Source organism: Anomalospiza imberbis, chromosome 8 (assembly GCF_031753505.1).
Source record: "Anomalospiza imberbis isolate Cuckoo-Finch-1a 21T00152 chromosome 8, ASM3175350v1, whole genome shotgun sequence".
In the NCBI taxonomy this organism is placed as follows: Eukaryota; Metazoa; Chordata; class Aves; order Passeriformes; family Viduidae; genus Anomalospiza; species Anomalospiza imberbis.
The window spans coordinates 12,154,699-12,172,630 of NC_089688.1; the positions used below are offsets into that span (position 1 = coordinate 12,154,699).

At 37.8% G+C, this 17,932-nt stretch overlaps 1 protein-coding gene and 1 long non-coding RNA gene across 2 annotated transcripts in view; both read right to left on the minus strand.

Moving 5' to 3' along the window:
- The window catches only part of ZMIZ1 (zinc finger MIZ-type containing 1), a 717,720-nt gene that overhangs the window by 582,195 nt on the left and 117,593 nt on the right, over window positions 1-17,932 (minus strand). The gene's annotated exons all lie outside the window — the stretch shown is intronic.
- LOC137477944 (uncharacterized) overlaps window positions 1-17,932 on the minus strand; it is a 295,868-nt gene that overhangs the window by 176,263 nt on the left and 101,673 nt on the right. The gene's annotated exons all lie outside the window — the stretch shown is intronic.

Sequence of the window (17,932 nt, forward strand, 5' to 3'; positions counted from 1 at the left end):
AAAAGTAGATATTGCATATTTTAAGTAGGTCTCTAATTTACCTGGGAATTACTTGATACTACATTTTATGAAAAAGGTAAATATGTCTGGGATATGTTAGTTTTAGTCTTTCCAGAACTGGGGAAGTATAAAGCACAGGGAGAAATTACTCTGCTTTGCTGCATCATCCGTGTTCAAGAAAGTATGCAGAAAGTATGCAAAAGATATGCAGAAAGGTTTTAGCACGACTGGGAAGTGACATGAAAATAGCTGTTGAAGAAGTTGAAGAGAGCTGAAATTGTTTCTTTATTTGAAAATTAACATACTTATGATTATGGTCCATCAAAGACATCAACCTGATCAAGAGCTGAGCTTTCAATGCTTTGGTTCACAGCTGGTATAAGAACAAAGAGCAGCAAACTAGACAGAAAAGTTAGGACAGAAAGATGTTTCAGCCACTAGAGAAATGAAGATTTCTAATGCAGCAAAAAAGCTGGTTTAAAGATGGAGTTTGATGGGGGTTCATGCTGCTGCTGTTTTAGTGGCAGAGTGGATTTGATGACCCAGAAGTTTTGTTCCTGCCAATGATGCAATTTCTCTGTAAAATCACCTCAGGTCCTGAAATCAGGCTAATGTGCTGTTTCCTCTGAGTAAAACAGTCACCAACATTTGAGAAGTGTTCAGATCCTCCAGTGTTGACTACCATAATAATTTCCTAGCTCATTAAATCAAAACCCAGGTTTGCAATAACTCAGCAATACAGAAAACTGGTTACACTATTTATTAGGACTTTATTTAATTCAGACAGATTTCCTAATTCTGAATGATCTACCAATACACAGATATTCACTAAACTCATTATGGTAGTGTACGTATTTTCCTAAATTGATATTTAATAAGGTTAAGGAAAATTTGTAATGTAATATGGAGTTTGCTTTGTCAGTACTTCATCACCTTGGGCAGATATACATGAGATATAATTTCTAGAATACTCATTATTTCACAACAACACTACTAATAGTCCAAATTTTACTCTCAAGTAGGTTTCTAAGGATTTTGTCTAAGATAAAAATGACTGAAGTCAATAGGAAGACTCCAGAACTCCATAAGATTCAGAATAATACAAGGAAGAGCTTTTATTAATGCTGGTTTTCCTTTTTTGTTTTTTTTTAACCATGAGTAGAGATTTATTAACATAAATTCCATTACACTAGCTGATATACTGAGGCAAGAAACAGTGCTATGTGTTTTTGAGAGTGATTATTATTTGATGGAATTGTTTTACACTGTTTATGTTAATCTTTCAGTTGAACCTTGCAGATTTAATTTATGGAAAATGCCTAGAGTGTTTGACAGATGCTATAAAATCAAAATGAAATAATTAACTTGTAATGAGAATAATAGGTCTAAGGACAAAGACATGAAAAGAACAACAAAGTGATTCAAGGTGGGGGAGCAGGGAAAGCAGTAGGCTCCATATAATTAGAGTTTTCAAAAGATGACTGAAGAGTGGACTCATTGCAAAGGCTTTCTAAAAGCCAAGAAAAGGCATTACAGAGTCAGGTAGAATAAGGAGGCTCAAGTATTTATTTGGTTAAATGTCAAAAAACCTGACCACAGGTGAAGATTTACCTCTGGAACAAACTATTATAGCCAGAAAAGACTCATTTGATATGTTCAAATGAAGACAGGAAGTCTTTCTTGAACAAGTACAGGCGAAAATAAATTAATTACTTAACTGACTACATCGAAACATGTAAAGGACAATAGTATATGAAATACAAAAGGTGAAATTCTAAAGCAATACTAGAAGGGAGCATTGTAATCACTTGTGTAAAACAGTTATTGGGCCAATCAGATAACTGACAGATTAAGGTGGCAATAAATTAGGCTATGACCTGCCCAATTTATGTGCCTCTCTAAACGTAGGACTGCCCTTATAACAGGATCTGGGCATTAAGTTGCATAACTCGGTAATGTTTCTCCCCCATCCCACATCACAAACAGACCTATGCCTGTTTGATAGCAGCAGAAAACTCAAATAGGAGGTGAACTGCTGATGCAGTCAGCATGGCAGATATTTTAGTTTCTTCACAATAACCTCAAGGCAGAGCTTGAAGACAATGTACTGGAATTTGTTAAATAATACAAAATGACAGGGAGGCTACCATCACACTGCAATTGTACCCTACGGTTCTTAAGAGGCACGAGGCAGAACCAAATGCCTCCCTGACCCCTGTGGGCACGATTATTTTGTAATAACCATGCCCACACCCTGCAGCTGCTGTTTGCCGTATAAAATACATATCACTGTCCTGTGGTGAAGAAAGAAATTGTCATTCTTTACTAATTAAAAACACAAAAAGTGGCAGTTAAGCTCATAATTAGCAGCTCTAGTAGACCTAACATTTAAAAACACTAGTCCAGTAAAGTCTACTGGCTCTTCTACCTCAGATGGTTCTGAGACATCAGTGTCTGTTATGTCCTAGAAACATATAAAATTAATCCTAGTCTGGCTTTCTAAAGCTAGGCCCTGTGGCTTTCCAGGGTGCTCTGTGGTTCTTTTCAATAAAAGGCCCCTTTACACCTTAGAAAGAAATGAAAAAAAAAAAAAAAAAAAAAAAAGAAAAAAAAGAAAAAAAAGACCTGTTTTATTGTATCCTTAAAGCATGGAAGGATAAATCTCTATAGTGCAAGAATAAAAAATAGAGTCATCATAAGCAAGAGAGACAAAATGTTCCCAAGTGCTTCCTGGCTTTCATAAGTAGATTCTGTCCCCTGGAAACATTGCCATTCCCTTACTGTTTTACAAAGTTCAGTAAGGGGATGTTGATATGAACAAGGACCAGCTAGCAAGTTGCAGGCAAATGCAAGCATTCTTAGGCAATCAATATCTTGCACCTGGGCTATGCAAGGAGGAGCCACCTCTTGCACATCAGTGGCTTAGTAAGTTCTGTTGTTTGCATGGCTCCCCTTGACCCTTTAGTCTGCTTATTCAATTTGTTTGTAAAAAGTATTCTGTTATATGCTGTTTTCCTCCTGAGCCTGCTGTACAAAGTGGGCTTCTTTTACCCAGTAAAAGGAAGTGAGTTACAGCTCTGGGATCATGATGTCTGTGCTACACAGGATAAAGTAGAAAACAGACTGAATCCAAAAAAACTTTCCATAATCATCTAGAAACACATAATAGCAATGTGAATATATACATCAAGTAGTGAGAAGGGGAGCGGAAGAGAGTTCTTTTTTACCACAAAGCAGAAGTCCTGTCTCAAAATAACTATTTGAGATGCAATTCCTACTGTGGTAAAAAAAGACCTGACATAACAAGAGCTGTGTAAACAGAGTTGCTTGAGGGTGTCCTTGCTATTGCTAGCATATGGTGGCCCCCTATTTCATATAAAACAATTAAGCTCACAGAGTTGATACAAATCTGTTGCCCTCAATAAATTCTTACTTTTGTAAGACTGAGTTATGTGATTGCCCATTTGGGAAGATCCAGACTCAGCCAGCTGAAGTTATTTGTACAGGTAACATGTACAAACACCACAGTCAAACAATGCCAGAGCACAATAGGAGCTAACAGGACAACTTGCCAATGCTGCTCTTCAAAATTCCCCTCATTAAATCATAATAAATCTTCTCTGCTACTACAGTTCATTACAGACTATACAACCTCTCTTTGTAGCCTGAGAGCTGCTTTTAATTCATCAGATTTAATCTTTCAAATGAATACCAAGTTTTCCCCTCCTCAGGCTTTCTTGTAGTTTCTTAAATAACTTACAGACCCTAATGGAGCATTGCATACAGAGCAGCTTTCTCCCTAACCAAGTTTTTGAAAATCACACCAGACACCTTTTAGACCTAAAGAAAAAGAACAACAACAACTTTGCTTGATGGAAAGAGCACTCAGTCTTATAACAACCTAGCTCAATGATTCATGACAAATCAGGGTCACCACAGGGAAACTTGTGACTAACTTCCTCAGCTTTTAAGAGGACAATTGCCTGGAAACCCTTTACTCCTTAACAGAAGCAAGACTTGAGAAAGAGATTCTTTGCTTAATAGTGCTAACGGGCTAACTCAAACATACACCTTATCTGCCCATTTATAGCAGCTCAAAAGGAAAATATGAAAGCACTTTCTGCAAAGTTTGAAGGTAATAAAGGCAGAAAAAAAGCAATAAAAGGAATGTATTTTTTTTTTAACTCTTGTTTTCCCCTGCTGTCCCTCACAAAACATCTAACCCCTAATAGGAGCCAAACTGACCCCTCTGAGCACCTCCCTTTTACAGAGTGCTTAGGAACTATTTAATTCTCGACAGCTGGGCCAGCCCAGAGACTGGAAATCCCTGTGCTTAGGGATGCAGCTGTGGACTTCCCCCCAGTCAGGGGGAGTGTTAACTCTTTCCAGAACCTGCTCCAGCAAAATCCATGCACAGTATCTGCTTGTAAAGCAAGACTGAGCTGTGCACATGATGAAATGCTGAAGTTCTTTGTAAATACTCTGTTAGGGAAGTATATCTTAAATCTATGTCACTGGAAATCTTCCTCAAAGAAAGTGTCTCACATTTTTTCTCCCTCAAAGTTAACATTTTTTGAGAGATTGGTTTATACTATTTTGCACTCAGATGGTATTTAGCTGAAATCCAGCCATGCTGATTAATAAATTAGTCAAATATGTAATACTAAAGTCTCTGTACTATTCACATTTGGAAAAGATACTATTTAAATCCATAAAACTCAGAGGAGTTAATGACAAAGTGATATTGAATCAAATTAGCAACCTAGGGGCTAAATTTGCCTAGATCCATTGCTCCATTAAACTTTCTGTGTGAGGTTACGTGACAATTAAGCAGTCTAGCCTATTTAATGTTATGAAAAAAAAATCAGATTGTGAAGCCAGCAGCTGAGCTGAGGTGTTTAAAGGAGAGCTGAGGTGTTTGAAGGAGAGCTGTCTCATTTACTCATTTGGTCATGGCACAAGTGCAATAGGAGGAATGCCTCTCTGTCTTCACATCTTCCTGTGTGCCCAGGCTGGTTGAAAAGACCACAAGAGCATTATTCCTCCATGCACTGCATACTGTATATACTTCCCACATTGCTGGTCCAGGCCAATCTCTGCCTGTGTTCATTCCCACGAATGGCTCTCTGAGCCATTTGGAGGCTGGATATAAGCCAGAGCACACAGATATGCTGGCCACAGCCCACTACATTCATTAGCCATGCTGCAGGAATCATACTGGGCCACTGGGCCCACTTCTCCCACTGGCACAGTTACAGAACCTACTCTCAGTTATGAGCAGGAAGCTGTAGATTGAAATGTTGCCATTTACTGCATCCAGACAAAACTCCTGTGCCTGTATGCAGTCATCTATGAAACTGGCAGATGAAGGAATAGGTATGCAATGGGTATTTTGTAGATACACTTATTTCATGTATAATTAAAATACAGCATATGTCAAATCAGCACCTATTAATCAAATTATTGATATTTTAACTGTATCTATAGCCAAAAACAACTGCAAGCTACTCTGCCCGAGTATTACTTCAATATCATGTATGCTGTACATGAAGTTCATGAAAAAGGCTTAACAAAAGGCCATCCAATCCTGTTTCTCTGGAGTACTAGCACCCATTTATATGGCCCTTTTCATAAAAGTATCAACTTCTGATAAGGTTTATTAGACATCTAATCAGATTTATTCCATCTACACGGCTATTCCAAGACCTCTCCCTTAGGTAGTAAAAATAAATTTTCCAACCTATTTTAATTCACAGCAAGCTTCATTTAGCTCTTTTTTTCTCCATGAAGTTTATTCCTATGAATTAATTATATAATGTAATCTTGTTACCTCTAATGGGAAAGAATATACTAAAACCAAGCCTTTATAAAAAAGTGTCGAAATCTATATTTTTAATCGTGTTGACTCTTGGCTTTGAATAAAATACACACAAGAAGAGTTCCCACAGTTTTTAAGGTTAACACAACCCAGCCTCATGGGCGGCCAACTGTAGCTACTTGTCTGTGTCAAAGTCATCTGAAATTTGAAGTTACCAAGACATTCTTGCTAAAAATTATCATATGTGTATAGACCTTTTCTGGAAAACTTCATCTTTCACTGGTAAAGGCAGCAGTGAGACACTGTTCAGGAAATGGCCAATTAATCAAATATTTGAGAAAAAATAAAAAAATCAGCTCTCATCCACAATGAAAATTTGTGTTATTTAGAAACATGCAGGGGTATTTCACTAACAGACAGCAGAAACCCTGCTGTGCAATACCTGCTTTAGAGCTAGAGAATCTGCCACTAGTTCATTAGTAGCTTTTTCTGTTCATTAATACTGGTAAAACAGAGCAGATCATAACAGGCAAATTGTCTTTTACTGTTCTAAAAAATATCAAAGATTAGCCCTTTTCTAAAGGCCCTCCAGTTAGGCTGGTGGTAGGCTCATGAAAAGAATTGCTCTTGTGATTGTGGTACTCACCATGAGACAAAGCAGAGTGTATGAAGCTTTTATTCAGGTGTATATTACCCAATAGTCATCCATTTGCATGATGATGGAGAAATGAGAGATCTGTGGAAATAAATTCAACAGCACAGAGTGGAACATTGTTTTCTGATACTGTGCATCTAACATTGAGTTACAGATTTATGCTTCAGGTGGACTGTGTTTTACCTCTGAATCTCCTCTTGGGAGGGGGTAAAAATGGAATTGGATTTATATCCCTGTGTTTTCTGAACCAGGCACTGCCTAATAATATAGGAGTCTAGGTACAGAATGACATTAAAGGCTGTAAGTATTTGATGTTAATCAATGGATGGCTGTCTCAGTGGGAGTTTGCTCATTTCTGCCTTAAGAGAGCTAAATTGCTACATCTAGCTATGCTGGGCAGTATTGAAACAAGCAGTCAATACTTTTTTCCCCAGAATCAATATATTAAAAAGTAACTCAATGGAAGTGACCTGAGAAATGTGCTAGAAGGAAGAAAACAAGAAGCAGTCCGCCCTGTGCACTATACCCCACACTGGTTAACCAGACAAAAACATACACACACCTGTAAGAGGATACAGTATTTCACAGAGATGTTGCCTGGCCCAGAACTGGCTATGTAAACTCCACAACAGTAAGACTGAAGACTAAAAGCAGAGAAGACAAATATTTCCCCTTCCATTGACACCTGATACAGAAAAGCACTTAATCATTTGCTTTAGTCTACCCCAGTTCAGCCAAGCTGTTAAGTTTAAGTGCTGGAAAGTCAATAGGATGTAAGCACGTGTTTAACTGCATTGCTGAAAGGGGCAGTTTGCAGCTCAGGATGTGAAAGATGTGACATGGAACACTGTTTTCTGCATTGGCCTTTGCCCAATGCCAGATCCAGCTGTCATGGGCGGCAGGTGAATCCCTTTCCATCCTTAAACTGAGAGAAGGTAAAGCTGTTACAAGTTATACCCCCTGAAAAGTGCTGAGGGCTGGGAACCCTCCTGATGTCTCTAACAGACTACAATGTCTCCAGTGGAAAGCGAGGGAACAGGTGAAAGTTCCTAAGAGACATCAATAAGTACATTTCTGACCCAAGGTGGAAGAGTGCCTTGCTGAGTTTTCTTACTGCTGCTGATCCAATATTTGGGGAGCACTGGAAGGGACTCCACACTGTTTTGCTGGGAGAATAAATGACAGCCTTCCTAACACAGTCCGGTGCATTCCCATGAAGCAGCTGAAGTACAAATGAATTCAACAGACTGAATAACCAAAGACAGGGATAATGTGCAGTGACATGGTAACATTGAAAGCATGCAGTAAGGGTGTGTCTTTGTGCTTGTGCCTGTGTGTTTGTGTGTAGGAGGAGAGCTGCACCTGTGCCTCAGTCCCAACATCTGCTTTATTAATGGGTAATATGTGCTCTTTACAAAAACAATTTTGTTATTTAATTTGCGAAACATAAGTCCCAGGAGTGTTTTAGTGGAAGAGAAGAGATACTCTGCTCTGATTTCCTGATCAAAAAGTAAACATGAGATAAAAAAAAAATGAAGTATTATATTTCAGAAGTAATATTTTCTTCTTATATAAGCTCAACAATAATTCCATTCATTTTTCACGGTCTCAAAAGAGGCAATTAAATCTGCTGTATCACAGGACCCTACAAATTAGGAAGGAAATGTAGGGTTGTCATGATGTGCTTTTAAAATCTCATCCACTATCTGCTGGTAAAAGCTCTCTTCATATAAATGGAGAGGTAAGACCAAAGGGTACTGTGAGAGGCAGCATCCTGGAAATGAAGAGCACCTCAGTCCTTCTGTCAGGCTGGATTGTTGTGATATGTGTCAGAGATCTTTACCGACAGCTAGAATTTGGGGTCAGATTTGCACCTAAACTGATTTTGCCTTTTTTTTTCTGTAGTTTTTTTTCCAAATATAATAGACAAAATAATAGCTTGCTGGAATATTTTTTTCCCCTTTAAGCTTATCAGTTATGAAAAGTGTGGGTGCATGGAGCAAATGCTGTTTCTTTCTGGAAGTGGTGAATCTCTATTGAGCAGTATAAGCAAGCAGCCCTTCACCTGAACCAACAATCCAAAATTAAGCTCAGGACTCCCAGGAACAGAAATACATCTCCTCAAAACCTTCAAGGATTATTTTGGGTGCTAATACTTTCAGGCATTATGTCCTGGGAGAAAAGCAGTCACTGGGCATAAACCATTACACTTCTGATAAGAAGCAGCAACAAAAAGAGCCTCAAAAGTTGCCCATGGCAGCTGAAAAGAGATGAGTGTTATTTAATACGACAGAAAGTGATGGGGAGCTGGTTGCTAACCAGGTGTACATAGGCTGGAAATAGATAATTAAAAACACTGTAAGCCTGAAGTGGTGGATCAAAAGAACAGCAAATTTTTTTTCAACATTTTCTTGAATAGAGGGGACAGTTTTTCCACTGTGACAAAAGTAAATCTAAAATTATTATTTTTGTCTCTGGCTCCAGATCATTAATTCTATTGACAGTCTAGTTTGATGGTCTTTGTTACATGAGTCTTATGCAGCTTTTTCAATTCAGCATTAGCTCAGTTTTAGAACCATACTTCGATAATTTGAAAAGTGAAATTGTCTCTTCGTATTCAAACTTGCATATAACTACTTCATTCAGAGAAAAAGTTTTAATACCTTTTAGTGAAGAAAGTTTGGTTTTCTTTAGCTTGGGGAGAAACTCTAAGTAATAAATAAATTTTAAAAGTTGCATCAATAAATCCAGCCATTAGTCAAAAGCTGTGGTGATACCAGGTTTATGGTGATTTATGAAGATTTTGCAGAAAATTATGGAAAATGGGTGTGTAACAGGACATATAGTCCAGCTTTGTACCAATTTGACACATAGCTCTCTCAACTGAGAGTTGAATTGAAAAATGAAGCTACTTTGGTTCAGTTTCATTCCCACAGTAGGAAAAGGAGAACCCAGTATTTAACACAAACTGACTTTTCCACTGCTGATGTCCTGTAATGTGTTAACTAGATCACATTTGATCATTATTCCAGTGTCTAGAAATGTGGTCAGTAATACTTCTTTCATACTTCTAGAAACCACTACCAGAATCAAATTTTTTTTCACAGAGAAATAAGTCTTTTTCATATGCCTCAGGGCATATAATTGATAATACTTACCCCAAATGGCACTTATTGCAGAAAAATGTAACCAGCTGCACAGCAATGAAAAATCATGATAAGTCTTTCTTTTACATACCAGTGCAGCCAGAAACATAACCTGGAAGGTCCCATTGGCCATTAAAAACTGTTCTGACTGTAGTGAGGTCATGTTAGGTCAGCACAGATGCATATATTACTGACATTTGTATTGTAAGTAGACATTAACTTGAAATCAGATGGCTATAACCCACTGGAGATTAAAAATGGGTCTGTGCTCTGTACAGCTGGAAAGGAGAATGCAGGGAATTGGTACACAGAGCTGCAGCTCCCATCCAAGAGGTATTGATAGCAAAAGTCACAAACCAAAAAAACAATAAAAGCAGCACCAATCTGGAGACACAAAAAGTCTACCATCCTGCTTCTAGAAAAGCATTGGCAAGACAAGTAAAACAATCCACTAAACTTAATGGCATTTTCCTTCTTTGACTATGCATCTCACAATCACTACTGGTAATTTCCTCACTTTCAAAAAGATGTCCTGGCACCAATGGGAAAGCTTCAACTAATTTGAGTGCAAATATACTCAGCTGTGAAAATTTTCATACAAAATGATTATATAGTCATAATATCATTAAAGGAGATTAAGTAATGGTTAATAGAGTTAAATTAATCATAGCTAATTGATTCAAGTATATGAACGATTTTTTTTCAGCATGGCACCTTCATTTGAAAAGCAACTTTGTCTAGGTATGTAGGAGTGAGGAATGGGGAAATTAAAGAAGAGAAATGTATTGAAGGAAGATGGTAAAGCCACTAAAATTTGTGGGATTTAATGTTTCAAAAACAAAGTACCATGTAAATCCAAGAGCATGTTCCCAGACTACAGGTAAGAATGATATAATTTTGGGAGCAGCAAGGATAAGCACAGGATATTCCTCAAGCTACATCTCACATGTTGCGCTGCACCTGTCATCAGACTGAATCTATTTACTCCTTGAGCATTTAATAATAACTGGAAACTTTCCAAAACCAAAAGCAATGTGAGTATAATAATATATTGATTTTAGTGTTTTATAGTGCCCCAATCAGTTTCATTTTCTTGAAAAAGGAAACACAGATTTAATATCCTAATTCAGCCAAAAATAGAAGCAACCATTTAATTAATTAAAGTTCATGTCACTCAATTAAATTATGAGTTTAGAAACCAGCAGACCATTTTTATAGATTTACAAAGCTATCAGAAATACTTGCTGTAGGCTGAAATTCTTGCAATTTTTGGGTTAGGTTGGTTTGTTGATTATTTTTTAACTAAGAAATCCATTTTGGTGTTATGAATTAAAAAACTAAAAAAACCCCAAACTTTTAAAATGACAGCTTCTGAAAAGAAAAAGACATGAAACTGGCTTAGAAATATTAACAGCACACCAGTTCTGTAAAATCCACAGAAGGTTTAATTTATTCATATCTCCAAGAGATATATCTCACTTTTCACTCAGGCCAATGACCCTTCCTACATTTCAATTATAGTGTTTAACTGTTCCAGTTTCCCCTTTTTGGGTAGAAAACATATGTATAGAAAACAGTGGTGGAAAAGGAGCTATATTTATGTAATACCTGACAATTACATCTAAATTACAAGGCATCAATGTCCTTCATTGATTCGAAGCCTTTAGCACGAGCAGGAAGTTTGTGTTATGTGTACAGCATAGTGTGAGCTGCCTACATCAGTGGTTTGATCCAGAGCAGCAGTACAGTTTTCAAGTCAATACCATGTTATTTCTGTTCTCAGAGTGTTTGGTGTTCATAAATTAGAATCCAGTTGGAGAAAGCTAATCTGAAAGATCTATCACAGGCGCACATCAAATGTGCACCAACACCTTTGGGAATATATGGGTTTGAACCATTTCATCCTTCCTACAGTTTCAGACTTCATGGATAGCTGGGGTGTTCACTCCAGGGGACCAGACTAAATTTAGACTAGAGGAAAACACCACGGTGAGTTAGGGTAGACATAAAGGCTTTAGTACCAACTGTTTAGATCTACTGCCAAACTCCTATTGTGCCTAATTACCTGCTAACATACTTACAGCCTAAAACTCTGTTGCTTTAATTTAGGGCCATCGCTTCTCATTCTAGATAGTAAAACAAATTACTCTCTGAGTAAAAAATTCTCTTTTTCTTTTAAAATAACATTTACATACCAGAACACTGTCTTCACTCAGTCTTCAACAGGCATCACAGCCTAATCCTTAACTCTTTCAGGACTTTTTTCCTGGTTTTCATCTGGAGCTGTTCTAAGTACTCCACCCACTCCCAGAGCTGTGGTGCCAGCCTTTACTGGCACAGTGTGACAGGCAAGGCTTATTTAATGTATTTTACGAGAGATGCTTCTCTTTTACTTTCCAATACAGGATCTGCATTTTTTCCAGTAAAGGAAATGGACATAATGCTAATTCTTACTCACTTAAGCTCTGTTAAAAGGCATCCTTTTGTACAAAACTGCCCAACAAGTAGCTGTTCTCTGGTGCATGTCTGTGAAGCTGATTATTGCTGTCTAAGCACACAGCCTCATGCAGAGTGGTCTTCACAATTTGCCAGCAGAACTCTGTGAAATCTTCATTTTCTATTGTATGAGAAATTTTGCTTAGAGTCCCTACAATCATTTATTAGTACTTCATTTCATAGGAAATGTTGTCATATATAGACTTTAGAAATAGAAGACAAGTACTTGTGCTGAAAAACTCGATAAATTTCATTCTTGTTTTTACTTGACAAAATTATATGCCTTAGTCTAAACATAAGTGATTGAAACACTCATTTCAAAGTGAAATGTGCTTTTTGAAGAGCCTAAATGAAATACTTTTAGTAGGATGTTTTCCAGCTTTTAAAGAAATAGCATCAAAGTTGATGTGCTTCAGCAAAATGTTTAAATGAGTTGACATTTTCATATACAAAAATGTACTACGTCAGAAAATTTTTGACCAGCTACTCTCTGTGTGATGTCATGGATAATTTCATTCTGGATATTGATTTGAGAAAACATTATACATTAAGAAAAACCTCAAAGGTTGGTAATCAAGAGGGACTGGCTCTGTAAAATGTGGAGAATAGTATTTCCAACTGAGATAAGTCTGCATTTCACAAAAACAGATTAGAGAGTTTAGAGGCAGTACAAGCTGCCCAGATGTTAAATAAAGAAATATCAGTTTGGAATGGGATTACACATTTATATTTTTTCAGTGACAGTTGAATGTGGCAGTCTGTGGAATGTATATGATTTTCCTCTTCCAGATTCCTCCCACTAAGTAGAGGAGGTCATCCACCTTTATTGGTAGCATTTGATCTACAGCAATTCACTGTCCTTCAGCAGCATGAAAAGCCTTTAATCAGCTGGTAGTGTGGACCTCAGCTGGAGAATGCTGTACACAGTAGTGAACGTAGTACCTGTTCAGCATGAAAATGTACTGCTCTATTTGCTTAAAGCTATAGGCGCCACTCCTTACAATGTTAGTCAGTTTGGATTTGATCTTCGGAAAAACGGGGTTCTGAGAATTTGCAGCTCTTGGAAGGTAGCAGTGTTTACAAGATGATTAAAATGACCCAAGATTTGCATGCAACGGTGCTGTCCCCCCACCCCCATAATATTCTTTTGAATAATTCATGAAAATAAAAAAGAAACACCTCTGTATAACACCCTGTTTGTCTGACAAAGAAAAGAGCAGAAGATGTAAAGCATGCAAACATTTCTTGGTGTATAATTTTAGCACGACAGTTGTTGGCAGTCTCCCACAAACATCTCTTCCCAGGCAGAAATTAGTCACCAGGAAATACACAGACATGACTGTTTACCAGTAAGGACAGGACCCAAGACATCCCCTCCATAAATGTAGTGTATGACAATACTGTTGCCTGAAGATGTCTTCATAAATGCATTTAGCAGATCTATCAGATGTGATATTTGACACAGTAATTCCTCAAGGCATTGTACAGAAGAATTAATCAACTGCATGCAGAAAGATACAGACAGCAACTATAAAAAGAAGGCACACACATGCAATTCTTGCATTTTGAGGCTTTTAGCAACTGCAGTGAATGAAGCCAGATAACAAAAGTTCCCTCAGTAAATGCACCCAGGAAACCAGTGAAGGCAAGTGAAGCTGTGCAGGAGACAGCGCAGAAGCCAGCAGAGAACAGCCAGCCCACTGTCAGAAATGAGGATTTGCATTTCTATAGCTGATAAAGTGAAAAAAAGCTAAAGCAAAGATAGCCCCAAACCCACCAGCTGTGATTAGACCGCAGCCATGTAGGTGAGGAACCAAGGAAGAAAGGGCAAAGACCCAGTCAATAAATTTCATTCAGACAGGAGGTGGTGCTGTGGGGAGCTGGGGGCTGGCCACAACCCTCTGGCCCCAGTCATGTTGAAGCTGGTGAGGATGTGATGAAACCCAAAGGAGAAAACCAGCCATCTATACCATGTACTAGGCCTATCCCATATAAATACTGATATCTGCCTTTGAAAGTAGAGTGCAAATTCTGCTAACTTCTACTAAGACATCTTGGTCAAGAATAAACCAGAGTAATTTTCCATATGGAGAGCAAATATCTATACAAAATGTTTCCTTTTCTGCAAAGAAGAAGAGAAAGAAACAGATGTGACAGGGCAACCTGTGCTTTCATCTTCCTTATCCACGTAAGCTCTACCTTGACCCTTTTCCTGAATGGTGCTCCAGAATCTCTCAGAACAGATCTTTGGGCTGCATCTCTGGCTCATAAGCTCATCTATGTTCCTAACTGTAAAGCTTTTTTCCTCAGGAAACTTTCAATACATCAGTATTTTTTTTTAATCTGCCTTCTAAAGCATTATTTATTGATTCATTCAAAGTATGTACAGCAAATAATGAAACAACATGAAGGACTATAAATATTTTTCCTTTACCAAATGCTTGATCTTTCAAGCATTATTAACCTCTTTTCATTACAGCTACGCCCACCTTTGGCTAGAAGAAACATCTGTTTATTGTGAGACACCACAAAGCCCTGTTAGCATTCACAGATATTTCCAGTGCAGTGCTGGGAAAATACTCAGCCTCCTTTCTCCCTTTTCATCAGCAGGGTAGGGTTGGGAACTTTAAATTTTTTCTAGAACACTGGAACCAGGCTAGCAGTACTCCACCCAAATAACAGCTTTCCCATCATTTCCCTTGAAACTTCACGTATTTTCTCGGTTATCCTTGCTATTACCGTGAGGGAGATTTTCCCAATAGTCTGTTGTTTTTGACTCTCTACATGGGGAAAATGTTAGAAAGGTAAACTGAGGTACATGAGAGAGAGAGAGAATAGTTTTTCTGTTCTTCAGTCTCTTCATGCTCACATTTTCCATGATGACCATGAATCAGTCAAAGGAACCTATCATGAAGTGTACAAGTAGGGATATTAGTGAAAATGTCTTTGACTTAAAACCAACATAGACAAATGCCTAGCAGGGAAGTTTTTGTTCTCTTTTTATTTTCTTTATTCTTCTTTTTTAATAATGATCCATAAATCCATTTTTGTCTTTAGAATACAGCTAAACCCTAAGAAGAATGACACAACACAGATTTTAAATAACCGCTGTAATAATCAATGTCATGGGTTCTCCAAGGTTGAGAGCAAATTAACCAATCAACCTCCACTTTAATCAACTCTTAGGTGATTAGGGCAAGTGATTTGCAAGGCAGCATGAACAACACATATCAGCTTGCTGAGTTTTTGCTGACTCAAGAAGCCTTCTGTGTTTGCATAATAGATCTAATAAAGATTGAGAACTACAGCTGTGGAAGGCTGCCCGATATGAAATATTCTATGAAGGATGTTATGATGATAATCTTTCTACTGCTGCCATACAAATAAGTTAAGCTATATATATGTTTTGTTTGCACATATGCCCAATTACTGGCTTCTACCTCACTGTGCAGCTTTTCAAAACAGTAATAAAAAACATAGGCTGCCTCTATTGAAATACCTAATATGACTACTCAAGAAATTCTGTTCAATGTCATTTTGCTTCTTCCTCAGATAAAGTTCTCCCGACCATCTTAAATGTCCTCCTGAGGAAAAAAACAACACTCCTGGATATGAAGTGTCAGGATCCAGTCTTTACCTGGTAACACAGAGAGATTAGAGAGATGAAAGATATCTGTTGATTCTGTAACCAGTAAGTGGTTTTACTATGTGCAGCATATTTTCCTGAGAACTTAAGTGTCAGGGTATGCCATATTGTCTCCACATGCAAGATGGGATGTGGGGGAGAACTGTGTCTTCAAATCCTGACAATATAAGAACATGAAGTATAGGATGCAGTCTAAGTTGTCCAGAAGCCTACTGTGCTGAACACCTGCAGACTCAGGTGCTTTTCCCCAGGAAAGATGCAGTTGTTCAGGGTCCCTGAGGATTTATCCAAAAAAGACTAATATTACTAACAACAACAATTTTCTGGGCACTTTCTCTGGTGAGAATATGTGCAGATAAGTCAAATAATCATACAACTGAATCTAAATATTTTAAATTCCTGAAACTACTTGTATCAATGCAGTGCCTCAGGTACATATACTCAGTTCCTCCTGCCTGCAGGGACAGTTACATGCTGCAATGTGAGAAACACAACTGGCCCTCTTGCTAAAGCCATCTTTTCTCTCCGGGCTTATTACACCTCCTGTTCTGCTGAATCTCAGCAGGATTTTCTGGTCCTTAGATATATTCTCACAGTCATAATCTTGTATAAATCAACAACTAAGTGCCGGACAGTCCAATCTCTGGTCCACTTGATGGTATAGGAATCTCTGCTACTTTCACAGGCTGCTGTCGCTCTGGGACTCGGTGAGAAATACAGCCTGACAATGTGAGATCATCATGGGGCAGTATCTGTCTGAATTTTCAGACAGTCTCAGGAGAGTCAATCGCTGTAGCTTCTGAAGCTAGACAAGAAACTTTCAGGCCCTGAAGCTGACTAAATCCTTAAGAAGAAGAAATTGCATTGGGCACTCTGAGGCAGATTTAATAGACACTCCTTCCCACAGCTGACCCAGGAGACCTTCCAGAAGTTTCTACTGCTTAATGTCCAGCCAAACTTTGCATGTGTAGTGGCAGTTAATGTTTTTTTGACAAAACTGACTTTAGTACCTTGTCAGTAGCTTGCAGCCTCTATGGCAGATAAAATATACAGCTCAGATCAGCACCCACAGAAATCAATGAAGGCTCCAAATAGTAAAAAATTAACGAAGGGCTGATATACAATTTTTCAGTGAAGAAATAATTTTTACTCTGTATCCAAGCACCAAAAACAGTTTTAAAAAGTAAATTGAGGTTCAGAAAGGTATGATACTTTAAGAACCAAAACTGAAGATACGCTGTGCAATGTTACAAGAACAATAACGCTTTTTCATCAGGAACTGAAAATTTAAATAAAAATATTAAAATGCAAACAACTCTATAAAACTATCAACTGAAAAACATCTGCCTTTTCACACAATAAAACAAAGACATTCCTTAAAAAGTCACTTTTTTAAAAATGTGTATTTATTTACAGATTTACATGTATTTATGTTCAGAAGGACTTGTTCTCAGCCTTAATCAGATCAACATGCTTGTAAATGTTTCCATAAACTTGGGTGGGCTACTAATCTGTGTAGCCCTAATAAAAAGGGCTCTGTGGCAATTAGCTCTAACCCACCCCCATATATAAGCATTATTACACACTGGCAGCAAATTATTGGGACAAGTCATTAGAGTTATAATAACGAGATCTGGAATATATTGAATGTCTGGTTACATAAACACAATCCAGCACACCCTAGGAAATTAAAGGAAATATTATCCAAAGAAAAATAATCAGTCTTTATTTCTATTATAATACCTTCATTTTTTTTTCAAATGTTTTCTCATTTTGTCATATAAGACATTTTAAATCAAGCTGTGAAATGAGAAATATTAAGTGGCAAACCTTTCAGTAAACTTTATTCTGAGGAACTTGAAAAACAATCCACTTGCAGTGTTTCTCTGCTTGAATTTTGTGGGCAAGACCTAAACTGCAATGCATGTTTTGAAAGAGAGAAAAGACAGGTACCAGAGGAAGCCTGAAAGCAGCTGGTGCAATGAAATAGCATTGAGTCACAGAAGTCCTCAGACTGCTCATGTGAACAGGCTGTTGTATTTTCATACTATCTTCAGAGTGGTCTACTACTTGTCACAAGACCTACTTCCCATCTCTCCTGCAAATCCTTGCACACAGAGGTAGGAAAGCCCATGGTGGGAGGATTTGTGGTCAGGCCACTGCTTTGGTGC